The sequence below is a fragment of the Oncorhynchus gorbuscha genome, linkage group LG07 (genome assembly GCF_021184085.1).
Source record: "Oncorhynchus gorbuscha isolate QuinsamMale2020 ecotype Even-year linkage group LG07, OgorEven_v1.0, whole genome shotgun sequence".
Classification (NCBI taxonomy): domain Eukaryota; kingdom Metazoa; phylum Chordata; class Actinopteri; order Salmoniformes; family Salmonidae; genus Oncorhynchus; species Oncorhynchus gorbuscha.
In genome coordinates, this window is record NC_060179.1 from 87,057,665 (window position 1) to 87,082,251 (window position 24,587).

At 47.7% G+C, this 24,587-nt stretch overlaps 4 non-coding genes and 2 pseudogenes across 4 annotated transcripts; all 6 read right to left on the reverse strand.

Annotated features, from left to right (window-relative positions):
* Nucleotides 1-929: 929 nt before the first annotated feature.
* LOC124040519 lies at nt 930-1,046 on the reverse strand. Its single transcript, XR_006839752.1, has one exon. It is a non-coding gene; the product is annotated as a U5 spliceosomal RNA (small nuclear RNA).
* A 386-nt stretch (nt 1,047-1,432) lies between these two features.
* Nucleotides 1,433-1,602, reverse strand: LOC124040507 (annotated as a pseudogene).
* Nucleotides 1,603-16,207: 14,605 nt separating this feature from the next.
* Nucleotides 16,208-16,324, reverse strand: LOC124040523. The gene has a single exon (XR_006839756.1). It is a non-coding gene; the product is annotated as a U5 spliceosomal RNA (small nuclear RNA).
* Nucleotides 16,325-16,768: 444 nt separating this feature from the next.
* LOC124040508 lies at nt 16,769-16,956 on the reverse strand. The gene has a single exon (XR_006839743.1). It is a non-coding gene; the product is annotated as a U2 spliceosomal RNA (small nuclear RNA).
* Nucleotides 16,957-22,329: 5,373 nt separating this feature from the next.
* LOC124040521 lies at nt 22,330-22,446 on the reverse strand. The gene has a single exon (XR_006839754.1). It is a non-coding gene; the product is annotated as a U5 spliceosomal RNA (small nuclear RNA).
* Nucleotides 22,447-22,932: 486 nt separating this feature from the next.
* LOC124040509 lies at nt 22,933-23,111 on the reverse strand (annotated as a pseudogene).
* Between the last annotated feature and the right edge of the window lie 1,476 nt (nt 23,112-24,587).

A 24,587-nucleotide genomic window follows, 5' to 3' on the forward strand; every position in this document is an offset into this window, starting at 1 on the left:
GAAAGGTGGCTGACGTGCATAGAAAAGCATGCCTCTATCCGCCCCTACTGTAAAGACCGCAGGGGGATGCACAAAACCCTCAAACCCACACGGATCTTCCCTTAGGAGCACCTGGAACTGGCGGCGGCCATTCCAGAAGCCTAGCGAGTCCTTAACGTACCTGGCTCCCGATGTTACATCGCAGTAGCGATCCAAAAAGGCCGCCACCGTCATATCCGTCACGTGTGGGTTATACATATGTACGTTAACCGTTCTGAAATTCCTTCTTGCGAGGCTCACGATGTTGAAAAAGGACAAAGGTCTTTCCCCCTTTGCCTCCTTTACCTTCTCCATTACTCCATCACTCTTACTTTCAGTGTAGAAAGTTACATCGTACGCCTCTTCCATTGAGTTCCCCTGCAGGCACATCACATCTGGGACCTTCAGAGATAGCGCCCCCATCAACACTGTCCTGGCGAAGGTGTCCCTTGGCATCCTTACTTCTCCTTCTTGCTTCCATGCGAACCTTATCGTGTTCCTTAATCCGGCCCTCGGAACCGACCCGGTGTTTCCGCTACCCGCCATATCTGTATGGCTGTAGTCAAAATATGTTTTAAGAAATTTTGGGAAAAATTCCAGAAAAACTCTCAACGCCCTCCTGGTTCGACCTTCTGACTAAGCGAGCTGTGAGACACCTCGGTGCCAAGCTTGATCTTAGCCAAAAGGCCGAGAAGCGATAACCCACAAATGGAACCCTGCAACCGCCGGGCCCCCGCGGGGGTCTCAACAGACCTCAGCGGGTTGGCAAAAGCCGGCGGTTCCTTCCTCCCTCCCTCAGTCACTCACTCAGTCACTCAGGTGTTTTTTGGAAAAAGTCGCTAATGTGTCTTTAAGTCACTATCCTGGCCCACCTCTGTCTGTCGGTCAATTTCTCTTGAAACAAGATAGCGGGCTCTGCAAGAAGCAAAGCACCTCCAAAAATACGTTGAACTCGTAAGTGTTCCTCTCCACGGAAGTCTTTAGTAAAAGGCGAAAGGCTTGTGCGTAATGAAGAGAAACCAGAGTCGTGTGGAAGTCAGAGGCGGGGGCCCGAGACACACTCTGTGCAGCACTCTAGGCCGGGTTCCCGCGGGTGCTCCCGGAACCCACTCTTCCAAGTTTCCGAGGGCTGTGGATAAAAAGAACGACACAGAGACACAGAGGCGCACACACAGAGGCACAGACAGAGACAGAGAGACGGAGAGAGAAGCACACACACACACACACACACACACACACACACACACACAATCCTGGCCCAAAAATGGCGGGAAACGGGGGACCACATTGAAGAGCGCTTCGCCTTTCTTCAGTTTGAATGTTTCTTTCCTTCTTCTGCTAGCTAGCTTTTCTTCTGCTAGCTAGCTGTTTACATAGCTTTGCGAATGAGCATTTTTCCTTGACAACGGGAGAAAAGTGTTGCACCGTTCCCGGAGGTACTGCAATACCGGGTCGATGCGTGGAGCGGACGGAGCAAGCCCCATTTCCGACTCCCTGTTCGAAAAATCCATTTAATATGTAGTCCCCCGATGGGGGACGTATCAGATATTAAACTGATAAGAACAGATGATGATTCAAAGCTTTTATTCTAACTTTTCATTTACATGGTGAACATTTCACATTTCTTTTACCATGCCCATAACCAAAACAAAACTTGTAACAAAAAACAACCCATCGTTTTTCAAAAAAAACACTGAAAACCCTTTCTCTCTGGTAAGATATAAGCAACCAACGCCCGCCCACAATCTTTTCCAGGGGCCTGCTACAAACCAACAAAAACACAAGCCATCAATAAACATAAGCATTCCAAATCCCACAAAACCTACCATCCTAACTTCTAAACCTCACCTACCTGACAAGCCCCAACCCCCCTTTCCACCTCTCTAATGCGGCATGGTGGCCCCACTTCCTCTCCTCCCTCCTTATCCTCCCCCTCAAGTCTCCCTCCACTCTCCTCACTATTCCCTCCACCCCGATGTTTGCCCCTGCCTTAACCAGCCCCTGCCTGGCATCCCAGAGCCCTTTCTTAAAAAGACTGATAATCAACCACAACAGAAAACGGTCCCTACCTACCCCCCCTGCTCTCCCTACCCCTCTCTCCACCCTTGCCCATGTTAAAACAAAACCTCCCTTCACTCTCCCTAGCAAACCCTGAGCCCTGGCCCACACTACTCCTGCGAAAGGACAGTCCCAGTACATGTGGCGTATCGTCTCCTCCCCACCACAAGCTGGTCTCGGGCACTGGGGGGACCGTGCCAAGCTATGCCGGTACATTATGGATCGTACCGGCAGGCACTTGTGGAGACTTAACCAATTTAGATCCTTAAGACGATTGTCTAGACCCCGCGCCTGTATGGTCTCCCAGACCACAGCAGGGGTACCCACCACAGGGGGCGCGCAAACGGTCTGTCTGACCTCCTCGTACAGGCGTCTGTGGTCCAAACCTACTCGGGCGACTTCAACCTCGGGATGTGCACGCAGCCACTTCGCCGCATGGCTGAAGTGCCACGGCAGCTGTTCAGCCCGAGGACCCGTGTTGGACCACACCATTATGCTTCTCGCCTGGTAGGAGAAGAACACCCGCAGGAAATAACCGGAGGGATGAATCACCGGATTAGCGAGCTCATTCAACAAAAACGAAACAAAAATCGAGTCCAACTTGAGTGGGAAATGTGGAACTCCCCTCCCACCCTCCCCCGATGGTTGAGATCATGCGAGCCCTGCAGATTTCGGCAGTACCTGTATGGTTAGTGAGAAAGTCCATATTGCAAATGTACGGTCCCTTACTAGACGTCCGAAATCGTTTGTAAAATTCGCGGACGGCGTCGGGCCGAGCGGCAGGGCCGGACCTACCAGGAAGTCATCAAATGAACTTTGTCGGACATTCGGTTTCCGTTTTACAAAAATAATAAGATTTAGGTCATTTTTCCGATGTCCCGGAAATTCCCACAAGAGGGCATAAGCAATCATATTGCTATTGGACAAAACATCACGATTCACGACGGGGCCTTATCTCGAAAACTGAAAATATTTAGAAGCCGAAACTCGGTGAGCGTAGGGGCGGCATAATGGGCAGTTGGCCCCGAACAAGATGGCGTCTAGGCCTCAACAGTTTTTGAGTTATGGCCATTTATCTGGGATTAAAGGTCCAAAATGAAAATAGAGAAATTATTTTTCCACTTCACGTCAAAGTCAAGGAGCCTCCGGTGTCAATAAAAAAAAGAACCAGCCATTTATCTATCGTCATTTAAGAGAAATCGTACAACGACACCTTGGTGATGTTCACGGATAGGTGTTTTTTTTTTCAACGGTTACAGATCCAGTTGCAGGGTGTTCTTACGAATCTTTTTAAAGTGTGCTGCGGAGCTCTGTGAGATTTCTGTGATTTTCTATGATTTTCTGAAATAACACACACTCACTAAACCCTCCGTAAATAACTCAGTTCTTAACGTAAAGACTTAAAACTCAGGATTCTGTAAAGGCATACCCCAATCATGATATGAGTTTATTTATAGCTTCCTGTGCCAACCGGAAGTGCCTTTAATGGTGTCACAGTGGCAGTTTCCATGGGTTAAAAAGGTCAGATCTTTTCAAAACTTCATATGTGTGACTAGGTAACCATCATGAACTGTAAATCAGTCATTTCTCCCAACAGATGTCAAAGAAAATCTCTCACACGCACACACAGCAAGGATGGAGTGAAAAGTGCGGTTCTCAAAGACACAGAGAGCAGGCAATGGCATAAACATAATAATCTCTAGGCCGTGCCGAGTTCAACGAGATATCCCGCTTGACCATAGCTCGCTCGGTCTAAGCGCAGCGACCATTAGAAAATTAGGCCCAAAATGAAGCCTGCCCCACAACGTCATTTGCTTTTGGGTGACAGTGAGAGAACCGTTAGGGTGAGAAGCACAATTCGACCTCAGGTATGTTCCTAAGGTCCTTCCGATCCGTGCAAGCCTAACGTTGACCGTGTGGCATTAACCCTTAATAGTTAAAAGAAGGTGTTTACTTCAAAGAGTTTGCATTGACTTCTCTCCCCATAGGAATACATTGCCTTTACCCCTAAATTCAACCTGAAGTCTATATGGGTTATGAATGCCGTATGAACCTGTCTTTGGTAACAGTCCATCAGGCCAGTATGAGGTCTACCTGTGTTGATTCTAAGCTTCCTGGACCAACCGGAAGTGGTTAAAATCACCCTAAAAGTGTTTTTCCATTACCTGCCTGCAGTTTGATAGACATAGTGCATTCAACCCTGTGTAAATCAGTCAATTCTTAACGTAAGGACTTAAAACTCAGGATTCTGTAAAAGCATAGCCCAGTGAGGATATGTGTTGACTTATAGCTTCCTGTGCCAACCGGAAGTGCCTTAATTGGTGTCTCAGGGGCTGTTTCGAGGGGTTAAAAAAGTCAGATCTGTCCAAAACTTCATATGTGTGATTAGGCAACCCCCATGAACTGTAAATCAGTCATTTTTCCCATAAAATTTCAAAGGAAAACTAAATCACACAGACACACAACTTGGAAGGAGGGACGTATTGGGGTTTGTAGAGACAGACAGTGCCTCCAATAGTTAGCTTTGTTCGAGCTAAAAAAGAACCGTCAGACCTAGAGTTCGAAACTTTAGAAACCTGTTCTAGACCTCGGGTCGATAGTGCGTGGTGAGTTAGGTGGCTCTAGAAGGTTCTCGGACCGAGAAATAGCCTCGTACATTTGCAATGACTTCAATTCATTTTGACCATTACGAAAATGGCGACATTTAGAAAAGTCTCAGAGACACAAGACTAGGTGCATTGAAACCGGCTCGGCCCATAGAGACGGACCCCAACGTTTCGGTCCGATAGCTCATTCAAGGACCCCATAGCAAGGCATGGAAAAAAGTGGATTTTCAGCACCAATTAGGGTTTTACTCGGGCACCGAAGGACCTATCGAGCCGAAACTCGGGATTCGGGGTCGCCTCACATAGGCCTTCACATAATGTCCGACCTGGACCCGCAGCTAGAACGTAACTATGTGTTTTACGTTTTTATTATGTTTTAAACTAAAGGCGCTGTGAATTATGGGCCTGCTCTGACATATATGATAGTTGGCTTCTAAATGAGTTGGAAAAAGTGGGTTTGGTGTCAATTGGTATCAGTTTGGTGTCAAAATGACATCTAATTGACTGATGGACACTGACTTGCTAGTTGACTTTTGTACATTTGCAATATGTTTAAACGGAGAGGGACCATCACCAAAATGGCATTCTGAAATCAACACAAAAAATGGCATCACCATAGTCTCCAGACTGTGCCGAGTTCAACGAGACGCCCCGCTTGACCGTAGCTCGCTCTGAGTGCAGTGACCTTGAAAAAAAGCAGAACCAAAATGAAGCCTGGCCCTCAATGTCATTTGCTTTTGGGTGACAGTGAGAGAACCGTTAGGGTGAGAAGCACAATTCGACCTCAGGTACGTTCCTAAGGTCCTCCCGATCCGTGCAAGCCTAACCTTGACCCTGTGGCATTAACCCTTAACAGTTAAAAGAAGGTGTTTACATCAAAGAGTTTGCATTGACTTCTCTCCCCATAGGAATACATTGCCTGCACCTCTAAATTCAACCTGAAGCCTATGTGGGTTATGAATGCCTTATGAACCTGTCTTCTATGACAGTCCATCAGACCACTATGAGGTCTACCTGTGTCGATTCTAAGCTTCCTGGAGCAACCGGAAGTGGTTAGATTGACCCAAAAGGAGTTTTGATGTACATAACCTTCAAAGGTGAAAATGACTGCATTCAACACTGTGTAGATCATAGATCAGTCAATTCTTAACTTAAAGACTTAAAACTCAGGATTCTGTAAGTGTTTATGTCAATCAAGACATGTGTTTACTTATAGCTTCCTGTGCCAACCGGAAGTGCCTTTAATTGGGTCACACTGTCTGTTTTGAAGGGTTAGAAAAGTCACATCTCTCCAAAACTTCATATGTGTGACCAGGTAACCCTCCTAAACTGTAAATCAGTCATTTCTCCCAGCAGATGTCAAAGAAAAGCTCTCACACGCACACACAGCAAGGATGGAGTGAAAAAGTGTGGTTCTCAAAGACACAGAGAGCAGGCAATGGCATAAACATAATGTCTAGGCCGTGCCGAGTTCAACGAGATATCCCGCTTGACCGTAGCTCGCTCGGTCTGAGCGCAGCGACCATTAGAAAAGTAGGCCCAAAATGAAGCCTGCCCCACAACGTCATTTGCTTTTGGGTGACAGTGAGAGAACCGTTAGGGTGAGAAGCACAATTCGACCTCAGGTATGTTCCTAAGGTCCTTCCGATCCGTGCAAGCCTAACGTTGACCGTGTGGCATTAACCCTTAATAGTTAAAAGAAGGTGTTTACTTCAAAGAGTTTGCATTGACTTCTCTCCCCATAGGAATACATTGCCTGCACCCCTAAATTCAACCTGAAGTCTATATGGGTTATGAATGCCGTATGAACCTGTCTTTGATGACAGTCCATCAGGCCAGTATGAGGTCTACCTGTGTTGATTCTAAGCTTCCTGGACCAACCGGAAGTGGTTAAAATCACCCTAAAAGTGTTTTTCCATTACCTGCCTGCAGTTTGATAGACATAGTGCATTCAACCCTGTGTAAATCAGTCAATTCTTAACGTAAGGACTTAAAACTCAGGATTCTGTAAAAGCATAGCCCAGTGAGGATATGTGTTGACTTATAGCTTCCTGTGCCAACCGGAAGTGCCTTAATTGGTGTCTCAGGGGCTGTTTCGAGGGGTTAAAAAAGTCAGATCTGTCCAAAACTTCATATGTGTGATTAGGCAACCCCATGAACTGTAAATCAGTCATTTTTCCCATAAAATTTCAAAGGAAAACTAAATCACACAGACACACAACTTGGAAGGAGGGACGTATTGGGGTTTGTAGAGACAGACAGTGCCTCCAATAGTTAGCTTTGTTCGAGCTAAAAAAGAACCGTCAGACCTAGAGTTCCGAAACTTTAGAAACCTGTTCTAGACCTCAGGTCGATAGTGCGTGGTGAGTTAGGTGGCTCTAGAAGGTTCTCGGACCGAGAAATAGCCTCGTACATTTGCAATGACTTCAATTCATTTTGACCATTACGAAAATGGCGACATTTAGAAATGTCTCAGAGACACAAGACTAGGTGCATTGCGACCGTCTCGGCCCATATAGACAGACCCCAACGTTTCTGTCCGATAGCTCATTCAAGGACCCCGTAGCAAGTCATGGAAAAAAGTGGATTTTCAGCACCAATTAGGGTTTTGCTCGGACACCAAATGACCGATCGAGCCGAAACTTAGGATTCGGGGTCGCCTCAGCTAGGCCTACACGTAACATAAGAAATGGACCCGCAGCTAGAACGTAACTACATGTTTTATGGTTTTTTTATGGTTTGAACCAAAGGCGTTGTGAATTTTGGGCCAGCTCTGAAGTGTGTGATAGTTGGCTACTAAACAGGTTGGAAAAAGTGGGTTTAGTGTCAATTTGTATCAGTTTGGTGTCAGAATGACATCTAATTGACTGGTGGACACTGACTTGCTAGTTGACTTTTGTACATTAGCAATATGTTTAAACGGTGAGGTACCATCACCAAAAGTGACATTCTGAAATCAACCCTAACGAGCCATTGAGATGAACCAGAATCACTGCCCAGCCATCCCGAGTTCATCGGGCCAGTCAATTTCACATTCCTGCAGGATTTTTATAGCATGACAAATTCGTGATGGTACCTGCCCATTGAACCATATTGCAAATGCACAGTGACTTTGCAAAAGTGAGAAAACATAAACAAATGGACATGATGAAATCAACACAACGAGTGATGGAAATGTACAACTATCACTGCTCGGCCATCCTGTGTTCATCAGACCAGTCAATTTTGCATTTTTGAGCATGTCAAATTTCATATGGTAAATGCACATTGAAACATATTGCAAATGCACGTGCACTTACAATATGATTCTATAGTGAAAAAAATCACCTAACGGACATGATGAAATCAACACAACGAGTGATGGAAATGTACAACTATCACTGCTCAGCCATCCTGTGTCCATCAGACCAGTCAATTTTGCATTTTTGAGCATGTCAAATTTCATATGGTAAATGCACATTGAAACATATTGCAAATGCACGTGCACTTACAATATGATTCTATAGTGAAAAAACATCACCTAATGTTCATGATGAAATCAACACAACGAGTGATGGAAATGTACAACTATCACTGCTCGGCCATCCTGTGTTCATCAGACCAGTCAATTTTGCATTTTTGAGCATGTCAAATTTCATATGGTAAATGCACATTGAAACATATTGCAAATGCACGTGCACTTACAATATGATTCTATAGTGAAAAAACATCACCTAATGGACATGATGAAATCAACACAACGAGTGATGGAAATGTACAACTATCACTGCTCGGCCATCCTGTGTTCATCAGACCAGTCAATTTTGCATTTTTGAGCATGTCAAATTTCATATGGTAAATGCACATTGAAACATATTGCAAATGCACGTGCATTTGCAATATGATTCTATAGTGTAAAAACATCACCTAATGGACATGATGAAATCAACACAATGAGTGATGGAAATGTACAACTATCACTGCTCGGCCATCCTGTGTTCATCAGACCAGTCAATTTTGCATTTTTGAGCATGTCAAATTTCATATGGTAAATGCACATTGAAACATATTGCAAATGCACGTGCACTTACAATATGATTCTATAGTGAAAAACATCACCTAATGGACATGATGAAATCAACACAACGAGTGATGGAAATGTACAACTATCACTGCTCGGCCATCCTGTGTTCATCAGACCAGTCAATTTTGCATTTTTGAGCATGTCAAATTTCATATGGTAAATGCACATTGAAACATATTGCAAATGCACGTGCACTTACAATATGATTCTATAGTGAAAAAACATCACCTAATGGACATGATGAAATCAACACAACGAGTGATGGAAATGTACAACTATCACTGCCCGGCCATCCTGTGTTCCCATAGCGAGCATTAATATCAGAATGACCGGTAAATGCATTTACAAGCATATTTTTTGGGGGGTTACCAGGTGCCTATTTTCAATCACCAGTTGCACAACATGCGTATCCATCAGAATATTTTAAACAGTCCATAAAGCACTCAGGACGGACTCCATAGATAGAGGGCCGTAGTAGGGTACTCCCATAGCGGGCATGGACAATAGGCGTCCCGGTAAATGCATTTACAACCATATTTTTATTTTTGGGTTACCAGTTGCACAACAATGCACGTGCATTTGCAATATGATTCTATAGTGAAAAAACATCACCTAATGGACATGATGAAATCAACACAACGAGTGATGGAAAGGAACAACTATCACTGCCAGGCCATCCTGTGTTCATCAGGCCAGTCAATTTCACATTCCTGCAGGATTTTTATAGCATGACAAATTTGTGATGGTACCTGCCCATTGAACCATATTGCAAATGCACAGTGACTTTGCAAAAGTGAGAAAACATAAACAAATGGACATGATGAAATCAACACAACGAGTGATGGAAAGGTACAACTATCACTGCTCGGCCATCCTGTGTTCATCAGACCAGTCAATTTTGCATTTTTGAGCATGTCAAATTTCATATGGTAAATGCACATTGAAACATATTGCAAATGCACGTGCACTTACAATATGATTCTATAGTGAAAAAACATCACCTAATGGACATGATGAAATCAACACAACGAGTGATGGAAATGTACAACTATCACTGCTCGGCCATCCTGTGTTCATCAGACCAGTCAATTTTGCATTTTTGAGCAAGGTCAAATTTCATATGGTAAATGCACATTGAAACATATTGAAACATATTGCAAATGCACGTGCATTTGACACAGGATGGCCTGACAGTGATAGTTGCTCCTTTTCCAAGTTCATCTGGCCAGTCAATTTGGCATTTCTGCAGGATTTTGAGCATGTCAAATTTCATATGGTAAATGCACATTGAAACATATTGCAAATGCACGTGCACTTACAATATGATTCTATAGTGAAAAACATCACCTAAATGGACATGATGAAATCAACACAACGAGTGATGGAAATGTACAACTATCACTGCTCGGCCATCCTGTGTTCATCAGACCAGTCAATTTTGCATTTTGAGCATGTCAAATTTCATATGGTAAATGCACATTGAAACATATTGCAAATGCACGTGCATTTGCAATATGTTTCAATGTGCATTCTATAGTGAAAAAAACATCACAAAATGGACATGATGAAGTCAGATGAACACAGGATGGCCTGATCAGTGTCAGTTGCTCCTTTTTTCCATCCTGAGTTCATCTGGCCAGTCAATTTTGCATTTCTGCATGATTTTTGAGCATGTCAAATTTCATATGGTAAATGCACATTGAAACATATTGCAAATGCACGTGCACTTACAATATGATTCTATAGTGAAAAAACATCACAAAATGGACATGATGAAGTCAATACAACGAGTGATGGAAATGGACAACTATCACTGCTCAGGCCATCCTGTGTTCATCTGGCCAGTCAATTTTGCATTTCTGCAGGATTTTTGAGCATGTCAAATTTCATATAGTAATTGTCCATTGAACCATATTGCAAATGCACGTGCACTTGCAATATGATTATATAGTGAAAAACATCACAAAATGGACATGATGAAGTCAACACAACGAGTGATGGAAAGGAACAACTATCACTGCCCGGCCATCCCGAGTTCATCAGGCCAGTCAATTTTGCATTTCTGCAGGATTTTTGAGCATGTCAAATTTCTTATGTCATTTGGCCCACAAAAAAATTCCTTATGCACAATTTAAAAAAATATATAAAAAAATATGATAATAAAATTGGACAAAAGTATATTCATACAGTTCTTACACATGTGTAATTGACAAAAAAATGAAAGAATTTCAAAAACGGTCCAGAAAGCACTTTTTTAAGGGTGTGTGAAGTTTTTTACAAAATTTTGACATTTTTGACTTTTGACTTTGACTTCCTATGAAATCATATTGAAATTGGACAAAACATATTCCTTATGCGCATGTAAAAAAAAAAAAAAATTATGATAATAAAATTGGACAAAAGTATATTTATACAGTTCTTACACATGTGTAATTGACAAAAAAATCGAAAGAATTTCGAAAAACGGTCCAGAAAGCACTTTTTTAAGGGTGTGTGAAGTTTTTTACAAAATTTTGACATTTTTGACTTTTGACTTTTGACTTCCTATGAAATCATATTGAAATTGGACAAAACATATTCCTTATGCGCATGTAAAAAAAAAAAATTATGATAATAAAATTGGACAAAAGTATATTCATACAGTTCTTACACATGTGTAATTGACAAAAAATCGAAAGAATTTCGAAAAACGGTCCAGAAAGCACTTTTTTATGGGTGTGTGAAGTTTTTTACAAAATTTTGACATTTTTGACTTTTGACTTTTGACTTCCTATGAAATCATATTGGAATTGGACAAAACATATTCCTTATGCGCATGTAAAAAAAAAAAAAAATTATGATAATAAAATTGGACAAAAGTATATTCATACAGTTCTTACACATGTGTAATTGACAAAAAAATCGAAAGAATTTCGAAAAACGGTCCAGAAAGCACTTTTTTAAGGGGTGATAAGTTTTTGACAAAAATTTCATTTTTTCAAAATTTTACTTTTGGACATTGACTTGGGTTACATTTCCAATATGAAAAACCCCGGTGGAGCGCATTCGCCCCCTGTTGAATTTTTAAAGTGTTACAACTGGCAATTGCCATATGGCATTTGCAATACACTTTGCATGAATCAACGCCGAATTGGGTGGTATTGGCCAATGTGTATATGGTTTGTCCGATGCCAATGACTTGCCATTCATTTTTGTCCAAAGCAACCCTCATGTTCCAGTTCATTGTCGCGGAGCCGGAGGTCTCAAAGTGGACCCCAAGAATCCTCAGGGCCCCATTACAGAGAGATAGCCCTCCGGGCACATCCGTCCTGCCCCGCCATCTGCCGAAATACTTAACAGACGACTTGGCGAGGTTAAGGACCGCTCCCGACGCGCGGGTAAAGTCTCCAATTATGGCCAGAGACCTTAGTAGGCACGAGTCCTTGCACAAAAGCAAGGTGGTGTCATCTGCGTATTGTGTCACCTTCACACGCAAACCTCCGCTACCAGGGACCAGCAATCCCTCCACCCCTGCGTCAGCCCTAATGGCAGCCGCCAGGGGCTCCATATAGAGCACGAAAAGGAGTGCCGAGAGCGGGCATCCCTGCCTAACCCCTGAGGAGAGGCTAAACACTTCGCCCAGATGGCTGTTTATGCTCACCCGGCACCCCGCTCCCACATACAATATCTTGATCCACTCTATAAAGCGATCACTAAACCCTAACCTACCTAACACTCTGAAAAGGAAAACCCTACTGACGCGATCAAAAGCCTTGGCCTGATCAAGCGCCGCTACCATCAGAGGTAGACTTCTATCCTCAACCCAGGCGATGGAGTCCCTTATCAGTTGGAGGTTCCACCTAATGGAACGACCTTCCACCCCACACGTTTGATCCTCATGGACAACGTAGGGAAGGGCTGTGCGCACACGGTCTGCCATGACCTTAGCTAGTATCTTATAATCTACGCACAGCATGGTCAACGGCCGCCAGTTGCTAAGGTCGGCGGTGTCTCCCTTCTTGTAGAGGAGGGACAACACGCCTACAGCCATTGACCTGCCCGGGACTCCAGTCTCGAGAACGGCCGTCAGGACTTCTAGGACCACCGGTCCAAGCATACCCCAAAACTTGAGGTAAAACTCAGCTGGCAGCCCATCCATCCCAGGCACCTTCCCTTTCCCCATCCTCTTGAGGGCGCTCTCCACCTCCTCTAGTGTTATCGGGGCATCCATCGCCTTTCTAATGTCCTCCGGCACACGCCGGGACAAGTGTTCTAGGAACACGGTACCCTGTTCTTCTTCTACTACCCTCTCCTGGAAAAAACCCCGGAAATGGTCAGTTGCCACCCTGACCATCTGCTCCGGCTCCCTAACTACCCTACCCTGTCCATCCCTCACCCCATAAAAAACCTGTCTTACCTGCTTTTCCCTAACTGATTTAAAAAACCCTGCAGAGCAGGTCTCATTTTGCTCTATAAACCCAGAAAGTGCACGCTGCAGGAAGGCACGGGCCTTCCGCTCATGCACCTCCCTGAGTTGAGCCTTGAGGCTTGTAGCACGCTCAACGTCCATCGCAGCACCGAGGTTGCCTGCCTCGTACTCGAGATCGAGTAAACGTTGGAGCTGCTCCACCTCCCTTCTCTCCTCTTTCCCCTTCCTCTTACAAAAACCAATAATAAATACCCTAATTCTTACCTTAACTACCTCCCACCATTCCAAAACTCCTCCGCACATAGGCCGGAGACCCTCAAGCCCCCCGAAAAAAAACAGAGAAAGTATTGACAAAAGCCCGCTCCTCCAGGATGTCCCGGTCGAGCTTCCAGTACCCCCTACCGAAAAGGCAGACAGGCGCCTTGACCCGAAGTAGGACCCCGTCGTGATCTGAGAAAAACACAGGCAGCAGACGCCCAGACAAAAGCCCCAAGGATTTGGGTAGAAATACATAGTCCAGCCTCCGCACGACCCCCCGGGAGTTACGCCACGTGGGACCCGCCAGCGCCGGAGTAGTGTTAAGGCCCCCATCCACCAAACCATGGCTTGCCATAAGTCCGGTGATGGCCCCTACACTACCATCTCCCACCCCACCTAAATCTACATTAAAATCCCCTCCCACTACCAAAACTCTGTTTGTGGCACACAGAGGTGCCAGCCTCTCTACCATCTCCCTTCTCTCTGGCACCGTCTGTGGCCCGTATACCCCTATAATCCTAAGTCTAAAATCCCCTAACGCTATGTCCACCCCCAAAACCCTCCCCTGCATAGCAACGTACGTGCCCTCTACCCTCACCTCCCGTGTCCCAAACAAAATCCCAACTCCTGATGAGTGGACACCCCCCACACTCCACACAGACTTCCCTTTTACCCACTCTTTTTTAAACTGCTCTACGTCCCCCCCATCCCTTAAATGTACCTCCTGCAGAAAACAAAAAGTAAAACATATGTTTGATAAACAACTAAAAACAGCAGTTCTTTTTACAGTGTCCCTTAAACCCCGAACATTCATAGTCATTATTTTAATCTCCGCCATGGTTGTATATTTAAAAACAAAAAGTCAACCAGGTGCAGGGTTCAAGTACTCACTCCGGGTAAAGGTCCTCGTCGAAATTGGTCGCTGGACCAGCAGCCTCCGATGCCCCCCCAACTTTCCCACCTCCCATCCCGCCCCCTGAGAACCCCAAGATGCAGATAAGGGGTTGGGGATGGGGGTCCCGGCGTCCCAGAAATAGCCCAGACACCCCACCCCCATCTGGCAAAACCAGCCTGAGCCGGAGAGATGGAACCCGTGAGGACATGGGAGACACCCCGGTGCTACTGACCATCTCCCGAACCCCTCTTACATCCATGGACGAGGTCTCGTGACCCCTTTCCTCTGAGGCCTCCCCATCTACTGCATCCCCCCTCTGAGAACCCCAAGACGCAGGTAAGGGGTTGGGGATGGGGGGTCCCGGCGTCCCAGAACTAGCCTGAGACACCCCATCTCCATCGGTCACACACCGCTCAGAGGCCACCACATCTACGTCCATCAGGATTAGTGGGAGAGATGATACCTGCAGTGACTGGGGAGCCACCTCTGTGGTACTGTCCCCAATCGCTCTCACGCTCCCACCCCTCCCCTCCCCTCCCAGCCCACTCTGGCCCTCTCCCAGCTCGGAGGAAATCTTCTTCTTCTTTTTCTTCCTCCGGGTCTCACCAGAGTCCACAAACAGCCCTGACTCCTGCAGAGTCTGCTTGTCTGTGGAGGCGTCCTCTTCATTTTTGGAGTGGCAGGTAAGGGAGAGATGGACCCCCATTCCGCCGTCTCCGTTTGGGGGACATTGATCCCCTCCACCATCTCCCTCATTTCCCCCACTAGGGCCCCGAATGCCTCTTCATCAATATACACCTCGTCGAGAGATGAGCCCAACACTCCCGTTGCTCCTCCAACCTCTCCCTGCAGCCTACTGATGGATTGAGTACCCGTTGACATCTGGGTCTCCGGGACCACCTCCAACTCTACCAAGGCCCTCTCCTCCAAAGCGACTTTGCTCCCGACCTTTGGAGCGGTCAAGGACCTGGCTTGCTTCTCAAGTTCCCCACTCACCATCTTTCTTGCTGCCTCTTCTGGGATGTGACCTAGGTACCCTTCTCCTGGCCTCCCCTTTTCCTCCGCGCCTTTTCTTCCGTCCATTCTTCCCCCAGCAGCCGCTGCCGCATATGTTTGTTGCCTCACCGGGCACTCGCGAAACAGGTGCTGTTTACTGCCACATCCGTGACACTCTTTTGGGGCCGTACAATTTTTGGTCTCATGTTCCTCCGACATGCAAAGCCTGCATCTTACCAGCCCACATGAGGCTGTTCCATGCCCGTACTCCCTGCATTTCCTGCAGAAAGGTGGCTGACGTGCATAGAAAAGCATGCCTCTATCCGTCCCTACTGTAAAGACCGCAGGGGGATGCACAAAACCCTCAAACCCACACGGATCTTCCCTTAGGAGCACCTGGAACTGGCGGCGGCCATTCCAGAAGCCTAGCGAGTCCTTAACGTACCTGGCTCCCGATGTTACATCGCAGTAGCGATCCAAAAAGGCCGCCACCGTCATATCCGTCACGTGTGGGTTATACATATGTACGTTAACCGTTCTGAAATTCCTTCTTGCGAGGCTCACGATGTTGAAAAAGGACAAAGGTCTTTCCCCCTTTGCCTCCTTTACCTTCTCCATTACTCCATCACTCTTACTTTCAGTGTAGAAAGTTACAGCCAAAAGGCCGAGAAGCGATAACCCACAAATGGAACCCTGCAACCGCCGGGCCCCCGGGGTCTCAACAGACCTCGGCGGGTTGGCAAAAGCCGGCGGTTCCTTCCTCCCTCCCTCAGTCACTCACTCAGTCACTCACTCAGTCACTCAGGTGTTTTTTGGAAAAAGTCGCTAATGTGTCTTTAAGTCACTATCCTGGCCCACCTCTGTCTGTCTGTCGGTCGGTCAATTTCTCTTGAAACAAGATAGCGGGCTCTGCAAGAAGCAAAGCCCCTCCAAAAATACGTTGAACTCGTAAGTGTTCCTCTCCACGGAAGTCTTTAGTAAAAGGCGAAAGGCTTGTGCGTAATGAAGAGAAACCAGAATCGTGTGGAAGTCAGAGGCGGGGGCCCGAGACACACTCTGTGCACTCTAGGCCGGGTACCCGCGGGTGCTCCCGGAACCCACTCTTCCAAGTTTTCGAGGGCTGCTGTGGATAAAAAGAACGACACAGAGACACAGAGGCACACACAGAGGCACAGACAGAGAGAGAAACACACACACACACACACACACACACACACACACACACACACACACACACACACACACACACACACACACAATCCTGGCCCAATTTTTTTTTTTTTTTTTTTTTTTTTTTAACAAAAATGGCGGGAAACGGGGGACCACATTGAAGAGCGCTTCGCCTTTCTTCAGTTTGAATGTTTCTTTCCTTCTTCTGCTAGCTAGCTAGCTAGCTTTTCTTCTGCTAGCTAGCTAGCTGTTTACATAGCTTTGCGAATGAGCATTTTTCCTTGACAACGGGAGAAAAGTGTTGCACCGTTCCCGGAGGTACTGCAATACCGGGTCGATGCGTGGAGCGGACGGAGCAAGCCCCATTTCCGACTCCCTGTTCGAAAAATCCATTTAATATGTAGTCCCCCGATGGGGGACGTATCAGATATTAAACTGATAAGAACAGATTTTTTTTTTTTTTTTTTTTTTTTGAAAAAATAATTTATTTCGATCCATACCATTCATTCTTTACAAAATCAATTCTCATTCATTCTTCAATTCATCCTATTTTCTTTAACAAACACAAACCCCAAACAAAAAACCTCAGGGGAGCATCTTCCCTCCCCTTCATCCTACAAACTACTTTTCCCTATCTCCCTTCCCTAATCTATCCCCTTACTCAATCTAACACCCCCAGCCCTAAACCCCCTTCCATCTCTCCCGTGCATGCGTGTTTCCCCCACTTCCTCTCCTCCCTCTTCATCCTCCCTCTCAAATCTCCTTCCACCCTCCTCACTATTCCTTCCACCCCCCAATCTCTCCCTGTCTTGACAAAGTTCTGCCTGGCTTCCCAAAGCCCCTGTTTAAAGAGACTTATGAGAAGCCAAAGGAGAAACCTATCCCTATCCGTACCTCTCGCTTTCCCTACACCTCTCTCTAACCTTGCCCACGTTAACACAAAATCACCTCTTACCAATCCCAACAACACCCGTGCCCTAGCCCATACTACTCCGGCAAAGGCACAGTCCCAAAAAGCATGACGCACAGTCTCCTCCCTGCCACAAGTGGATCTTGGACAGGTGGGGGATCGCGCCAAGCTATGCCGGTACATGGTGGACCGTACCGGCAAACACTTGTGGAGGCTCAACCAATTCAGGTCCTTGAGCCTGTTGTCCAGGCCCCGCGCCTGCACTCCCTCCCAGACCACCGACGAGATGCCCGCTACAGGCGCAGGACTCCCTGCCTGCCTGACCTCTTCGTACAGGTGCCTGTGGTCTAAACCTACTCGGGCAACTTCAACCTCGGGGTGCGCACGCAGCCACTTGGCCGCATGGCCAAAGTGCCACGGCAGCTGTTCCGCCCGAGGACCCGTGTTAGACCACACCATAACGCTTCTCGCCTGATACGAGAAAAACACCCGCAGGAGGTATCCGGACGGGTGTATTACTGGATGAGCAAGCTCCGTCAACAAGAACGAAACAAAAATTGCGTCCAGCTTGAGGGGGAAATGTGGTATCCCCCTACCTCCCTCCCCGATGGGACAGAGCATGCGAGCCCTGGCGACCCACTCGTACCTGCCACCCCACATGAACTGAAACACGAGCCTCACTAGAGGCCTCCTCAGACAAGCAGGCAATGGGTAGATGTACGCCAAGTACAAAAGAGATGGCAATACATCCACCTTTAGGACCAGGACCTTACCTATAAAAGACAAAGACCTAGCCTTCCACATTGCCAGCTTCCTCTGTACCACTGCGATACCCATGTTCCAGTTCAGCGTCGCTGAGCCAGAGGTCTCAAAATGGACCCCGAGAATCCTCAGGGCCCCCTCACAGAGAGATAACCCCCCGGGCACATCCGTCCTACCGCGCCATCTTCCGAAAAACTTAACGGAAGACTTTGCGTGATTCAGAACCGCCCCCGACGCTTGGGTGAAATCCCCAATGATGGCAAGGGACCTTGTCAGGCACGAGTCCTTGCATAAGCAGCAAGGAAGTGTCATCGGCGTACTGCGTCATCTTAACACGCAGCCCACCGCTCCCAGGGATCAACAAGCCCTCCACCCCTGTGTCTGCCCTAATGGCAGCCCCCAGAGGCTCCATGTACAGAACGAAGAGGAGGGCCGAGAGCGGGCATCCCTGCCTGACCCCAGACGAGAGGTCAAAAACGTCACCTAAGTGACTATTTACACTAACTCGACACCCCGCTCCGACATATAATGTACGGATCCATCCTATAAACTTCTCCCCAAATCCTAATCTACCTAAGACCCTGAATAGAAAGGATCTATTCACGCGATCAAAGGCTTTCGCCTGATCTAGCGCTGCTACCATTAAAGGCAGCCCTCTATCTTCAACCCAGGCGATGGAGTCCCTGATCAACTGTAGGTTCCATCTTATTGAGCGGCCCTCTACCCCGCACGTCTGATCCTCATGGACGACGTAGGGAAGGGCTGTGCGCAACCGATCCGCTAGGACCTTTGCAAGTAACTTGTAGTCTACACACAGCATGGTCAGTGGCCGCCAGTTTCCAAGGTCTGTGGCGTCCCCCTTCTTGTAAAGAAGTGACAGAACACCGACGGCCATTGATCCCCCGGGACCCCCGTCTCAAGGATGGCCTTCAAGACTTCGAGGACCACTGGACCAAGTATACCCCAAAACTTGAGGTAAAACTCAGCCGGCAGCCCATCCATCCCAGGCACCTTCCCTTTACCCATCCTCCTAAGAGCGCTCTCAACCTCTTCAAGTGAGATCTGGGCCTCCATCACGTCTCTAATGTCCTCTGGCAATCGCCGGGACAAGTGTTCTAAAAACACATTTCCCTGCTCTACATCTATTTCCCTTTCCTTAAATAAACCTCGGAAATGATCAGTTGTCACCCTGACCATCTCCTCTGGTTTACTTACTACACTACCATCTTCCTCTCTAACGCCATGCATTACCTTTCTACTCTGCCTGGCCCTAACCGACTTAAAGAACATAGCGGAACAAGTCTCATTATGTTCTAGAAAGCCACTATGCGCACGCTCCAGGAAAGCTCGAGCCTTCTGCTCCTGCAGCTCCCTGAGCTGCGCCTTTAGGGCTGAGAATCTCTCCCAGTCAATCGACCCGCCGAGGTTGCCTGCCTCGTACTCGAGTTCAATTAACCTTTGGATACGATCCACCTCCCTCCTTTCCTCCCTTTTTTTCCTCTTACAATAACCTATTATAAAGGCCCTAATCCTTACCTTAACTAAATCCCACCACTCTAAAACCCCCTCACACATGGACCGGAGGCCCTCAAGCTTCCGAAAGAAACCAAAAAAGGCGTCAACGAAAACCTGCTCCTCCAGCACATCCCGATCTAACCTCCAGTACCCCCTACCGAAGAGGCAGACTGGCGACCCCACCTGCAGGAACACCCCGTCGTGGTCCGAAAAGAAAGCAGGCAACAGCCGCCCAGACAACTGACCCAAAGACCTGGATACAAAAATATAGTCGAGCCTCCGCGCAACCCCCCTGGAGTTGCGCCATGTAGGACCGGCCATTGTCGGAGTAGTGTGCAGGCCGCTATCAACCAGACCATGGCAAGCCATTAGCCCGGTGATAGCGCCTGCACTGCTATCCCCCCCTATCCCTAAGTCTATATTGAAATCACCTCCTATCACCAAGTGCCTATTTGTAACACACAGGGGCGCCAGACAGTCCACCATCTCCCTCCTGTCTGCCGCCACCTGTGGTCCATACACCCCAAATAACCTATATCTAATATCCCTATATGTGATATCTACACCCAAAACTCTCCCCTGTACTACAACAAAAGTGCTCTCTACAACAACCTCTCTATTTCCAAACAAAATCCCTACTCCCGTTGAGTGCACCCCTCCTATGCCCCAAACTGATTCCCCCTTATCCCACTCCCTCCTAAACCTCACAACATCCCCTCCATCCCTCAGGTGAACCTCCTGTAAAAAACAAACATCAAAACCCACTCCTTCTAAAAAACTAAAAACCGCCCTCCTTTTAACAAAATCCCTTAATCCCCTTACATTTAAACTAAACAATTTAACAGAAATATTCATTATTAATTAAATAAAACTCTAAACAAACCTCAACAAATAAACCCAAAACAAAAACAAAACAGGAGGCTCACCCGATGCTCCCCTGGTCCATCTCGTCCGACAGGGATCAATTTGCTCCATCTCTCCAATGAAGAATACAGGTCCTCCCCTGGTTCCCCCACCCTCCCGCATGCCCCAGGCCAGAGACCATCTCCTGTTTCCCCCCTCCGCCCTGAGCCACCTCCCAAACCCTCATCTCCCTGATTAGGAGGAAAGAGGTTAGGAAACCCTGGGCCCCCTCCCCCTGGGACCCACCCCCCCCCCCCCAAAACCCTCCCTCCATCCTCCAGGTAGAATAGAGTGGAGTCCATGCCCCCTTCCATCTCCACCATCTCCAGATGAGTCCTCATCCCCCCCTAGGACTGGGGGTTCCTCCCCCCCCCTTCCCCAGCCCCCATCACCACGTCTCCGCCCCGCCATCCCACCATTTTCTCTCCCTCCCCTCCTCTTTCTTTCCATTCCTTCACTCCTTCCGCTTTTCCTCCTTCTTTTTCTTCCCTCTGAGGGGCCCTGTTCAGGTTCCTCCTCTTCTTCCCCCATGACGGTCCCCCCAGCTGCACCGGATGTGTGAGGTCCATTCCCGCCACAGGTGTGCCTTTGCCCACCCGTGGCACGCCTTGGGTTCGTCACAATCCTTCGCCTCGTGCTTCAGATCCACAAATTCTGCACTTCTTTGTGCTCCACCCCATCGAGGCGATCCCAGCTCCTCCATGACCATAGGCCATACAGCGCCTGCAGAACGGGGGCTGACGTGCATAGTACAACGTCCCCCTGTCAGCCCCCAGGGAGAACATTGCGGGAGGATGGAGGTAGCCATCCAGTCCGTTTGGGTCCTCCCTGAGCAGTGCCTGGAACCCTCTCCTCCCGTTCCAGAAGCCCAGGGAGTCCCTTTGGAGCCTTCCTGAGGATACCTTGTCCATATATCTCTCCAGATATGCTCTCACATCTTCGTCTGACACGTGTGGATTATACATATTTACTGTGACCAGCCTGAAATTGGTTTTTCCCAGGCTGGTCACTTCGTAATGGCACATCGGCCTTTCATTCCCCAACTCTCTCGCCATCTTCAAAATCTTGTTATGCTTCTCCTCTTTGTGAAAAGTAACATCAAAAGCCACCTCCATTGGATTTCCTTAGAGGCACATAACATCCTTGACTTCCAGATCCAGAATCCCAATCAAAATAGTTCTGCCAATGGTTTCCCTCCCAAATGGCTCAGTCTCCTTACTCTTCCAGGCAAAACGTACAGTATTGGCAATTCCAATCCCCGGCATCTTCTTCTTTGAAAAAAGCCTCTTCCATCGTGTTTTGGAGACACTCACCTCTGGAATCTTTTTCCTCAGCACAGCTCCAAAAGTATCTCTCGGCATTCGAACTTCTTCAATGGAAAAGACACGCTGACAAAATTTTCAAAACCAATAAGAAAAAACAAATTTTTCCACTCACCAGTATGTTTATCGCTCTCCTATCTCCGACCTTCTGACTCAGCGGGCTTTGGGGCACCTGGGTACCAAGCTTGATCTGAGCCAAAAGGCCGAGAAGCGATAACCCACAAATGGAACCCTGCAACCGCCGGGCCCCCGGGGGTCTCAACAGACCTCGGCGGGTTGGCAAAAGCCGGCGGTTCCTTCCTCCCTCCCTCCCTCCCTCAGTCACTCACTCACTCACTCACGTGTTTTTTGGAAAAAGTCGCTAATGTGTCCTTAAGTCACTGTCCTGGCCCACCTCTGTCTGTCTGTCTGTCGGTCGGTCAATTTCTCTTGAAACAAGATAGCGGGCTCTGTAAGAAGCAAAGCCCCTCCAAAAATACGTTGAACTCGTAAGTGTTCCTCTCCACGGAAGTCTTTAGTAAAAGGCGAAAGGCTTGTGCGTAATGAAGAGAAACCAGAATCGTGTGGAAGTCAGAGGCGGGGGCCCGAGACACACTCTGTGCACTCTAGGCCGGGTACCCGCGGGTGCTCCCGGAACCCACTCTTCCAAGTTTTCGAGGGCTGCTGTGGATAAAAAGAACGACACAGAGACACAGAGGCACACACAGAGGCACAGACAGAGAGAGAGAGAAACACACACACACACACACACACACACACACACACACACACACACACACACACACACACACACACACAACACACACACACACACACACACACACACACACACACACACACACACACAATCCTGGCCCAATTTTTTTTTTTTTTTTTTTTTTTAACAAAAATGGCGGGAAACGGGGGACCACATTGAAGAGCGCTTCGCCTTTCTTCAGTTTGAATGTTTCTTTCTTCTTCTTCTGCTAGCTAGCTAGCTTTCTAGCTAGCTTTTCTTCTGTTTAGCTAGCTAGCTGTTTAATGAGCATTTTCCTTGACAACGGCAGAAAAGTGTTGCACCGTTCCCGGAGGTACTGCAATACCGGGTCGATGCGTGGAGCGGACGGAGCAAGCCCCATTTCCGACTCCCTGTTCGAAAAATCCATTTAATATGTAGTCCCCCGATGGGGGACGTATCAGATATTAAACTGATAAGAACAGATTTTTTTTTTCTTTTGGAAAAGTTTTATTGACACAATTCCTTTAAAAAACAGCTCATACATTTTTTACATCATTTACACACATAAAAACGGCAACAAAGCATAAAACACAGCATTTGACAATTACATTTAAATTTGTTAAAGTACATGTTGTTAAAATCAATGAAAACAACCATGAATAAAAGTACTTTCTTTGTAAAAACATCAAATCTGTAAAAGCCATTTAAAATGTGTGCTGATGATCTAACAAAGGTAAAACATTTTTAAGACGTTAGAAACATGTTAAAAAGTCACTTTGTTAAAAGGCTGTCTTCAATCGCTTGTACAGGAGCGGGGTGAGTCCTTATCAAACTCGCCTCATCCTGCTCTCCCGAATAGACCATCGTCCCGTCCTTCGGGGCCCAGAGGAGATCCCTCCCCTAGGCGCATCGCCCTAGGCGCCGCAGCGCTGTCAGGCCGTGGCCGCCGGGACCTAGGGTGTTGTGGGGGACCCTTCGCCTGGGGTCGAGGCCCCCTTCCGTTCGTACCACCCCAGGGCTTCCGTGGCTACCATGGCCACTGCCTGGGGGGTGGTCTCTACGCTTTTGGCTACCAGCAGGTTACGGGAGGACCACAGTGCTTCCTTCAGGCACGTGAGGGTGGGCCAGAGCTTGGTGAAGGCCTTCGGTGGAATGGGCCTTCGGCCCACCCCGTACAGCACGAGCTGAGGTGTTAGGTCCTCCCCTGCTGGTAGACACGATGTGATCAGGGGGCCTGCTTCCTTCCACAGGTCCCTGGCGGCTCTGCACTCCCAGAGCATGTGCCTCACCGACTCATCTTGGCCGCAGCCCGGTCGGGGGCACGCGGATGTCCTCGCCATGCCCCGTGAGTGCATAACGGCCCTGACCGGGAGGATCTCGTGGGCGACCATCCAGGACAGGTCCCGATGCCGATTCAGGAGTGCAGGATGGGCCACGTTGCGCCAGACCGTTGTGGGCTCGCCTATAGCGAGCCCGCGCACTGGACACACTGGTTCCCGTTCCTGCACAAGAGAGAGAAGAGAGCGGTGTTTAGTTAAAACCGTGACTGCTTCCTTTTCCAGTTTGAAATGTCTTAAAAATTTCTGGAGCTGGACGTAGTGGGTGGGGAGCAGGAAAGAGACTGGGGCTCGCAGGTCGACTGGGATCAGCCTCAGAGTCCTGAGGTAAGATCCCAGCCAGAACCGTGCGAGGGCCTGTGTCTTGTTATTGACCGGGGAGGTGGCCAGAGTCAGATGTAACGCTGTGTAGCGGCTGCCCAGGAACAAGTAGAGGTCAGGCAAGCCTTTCCCCCTTGGACCTGGGCCTCTTGACCACCTCCCTCCTCAGCCTCTCCCACTTGCTTCCCCACAGAAAGTAGAACAGCATCCGCTCCAGGGCTAAAATACTCCTTCGGGGGGGATAAAAACAGAACTGATTAATAAAAGCACAGGTAAAATCACAGCTTTTATGATTAAAACCTTGCCCTCAAAAGTCAGCTGTCGTAG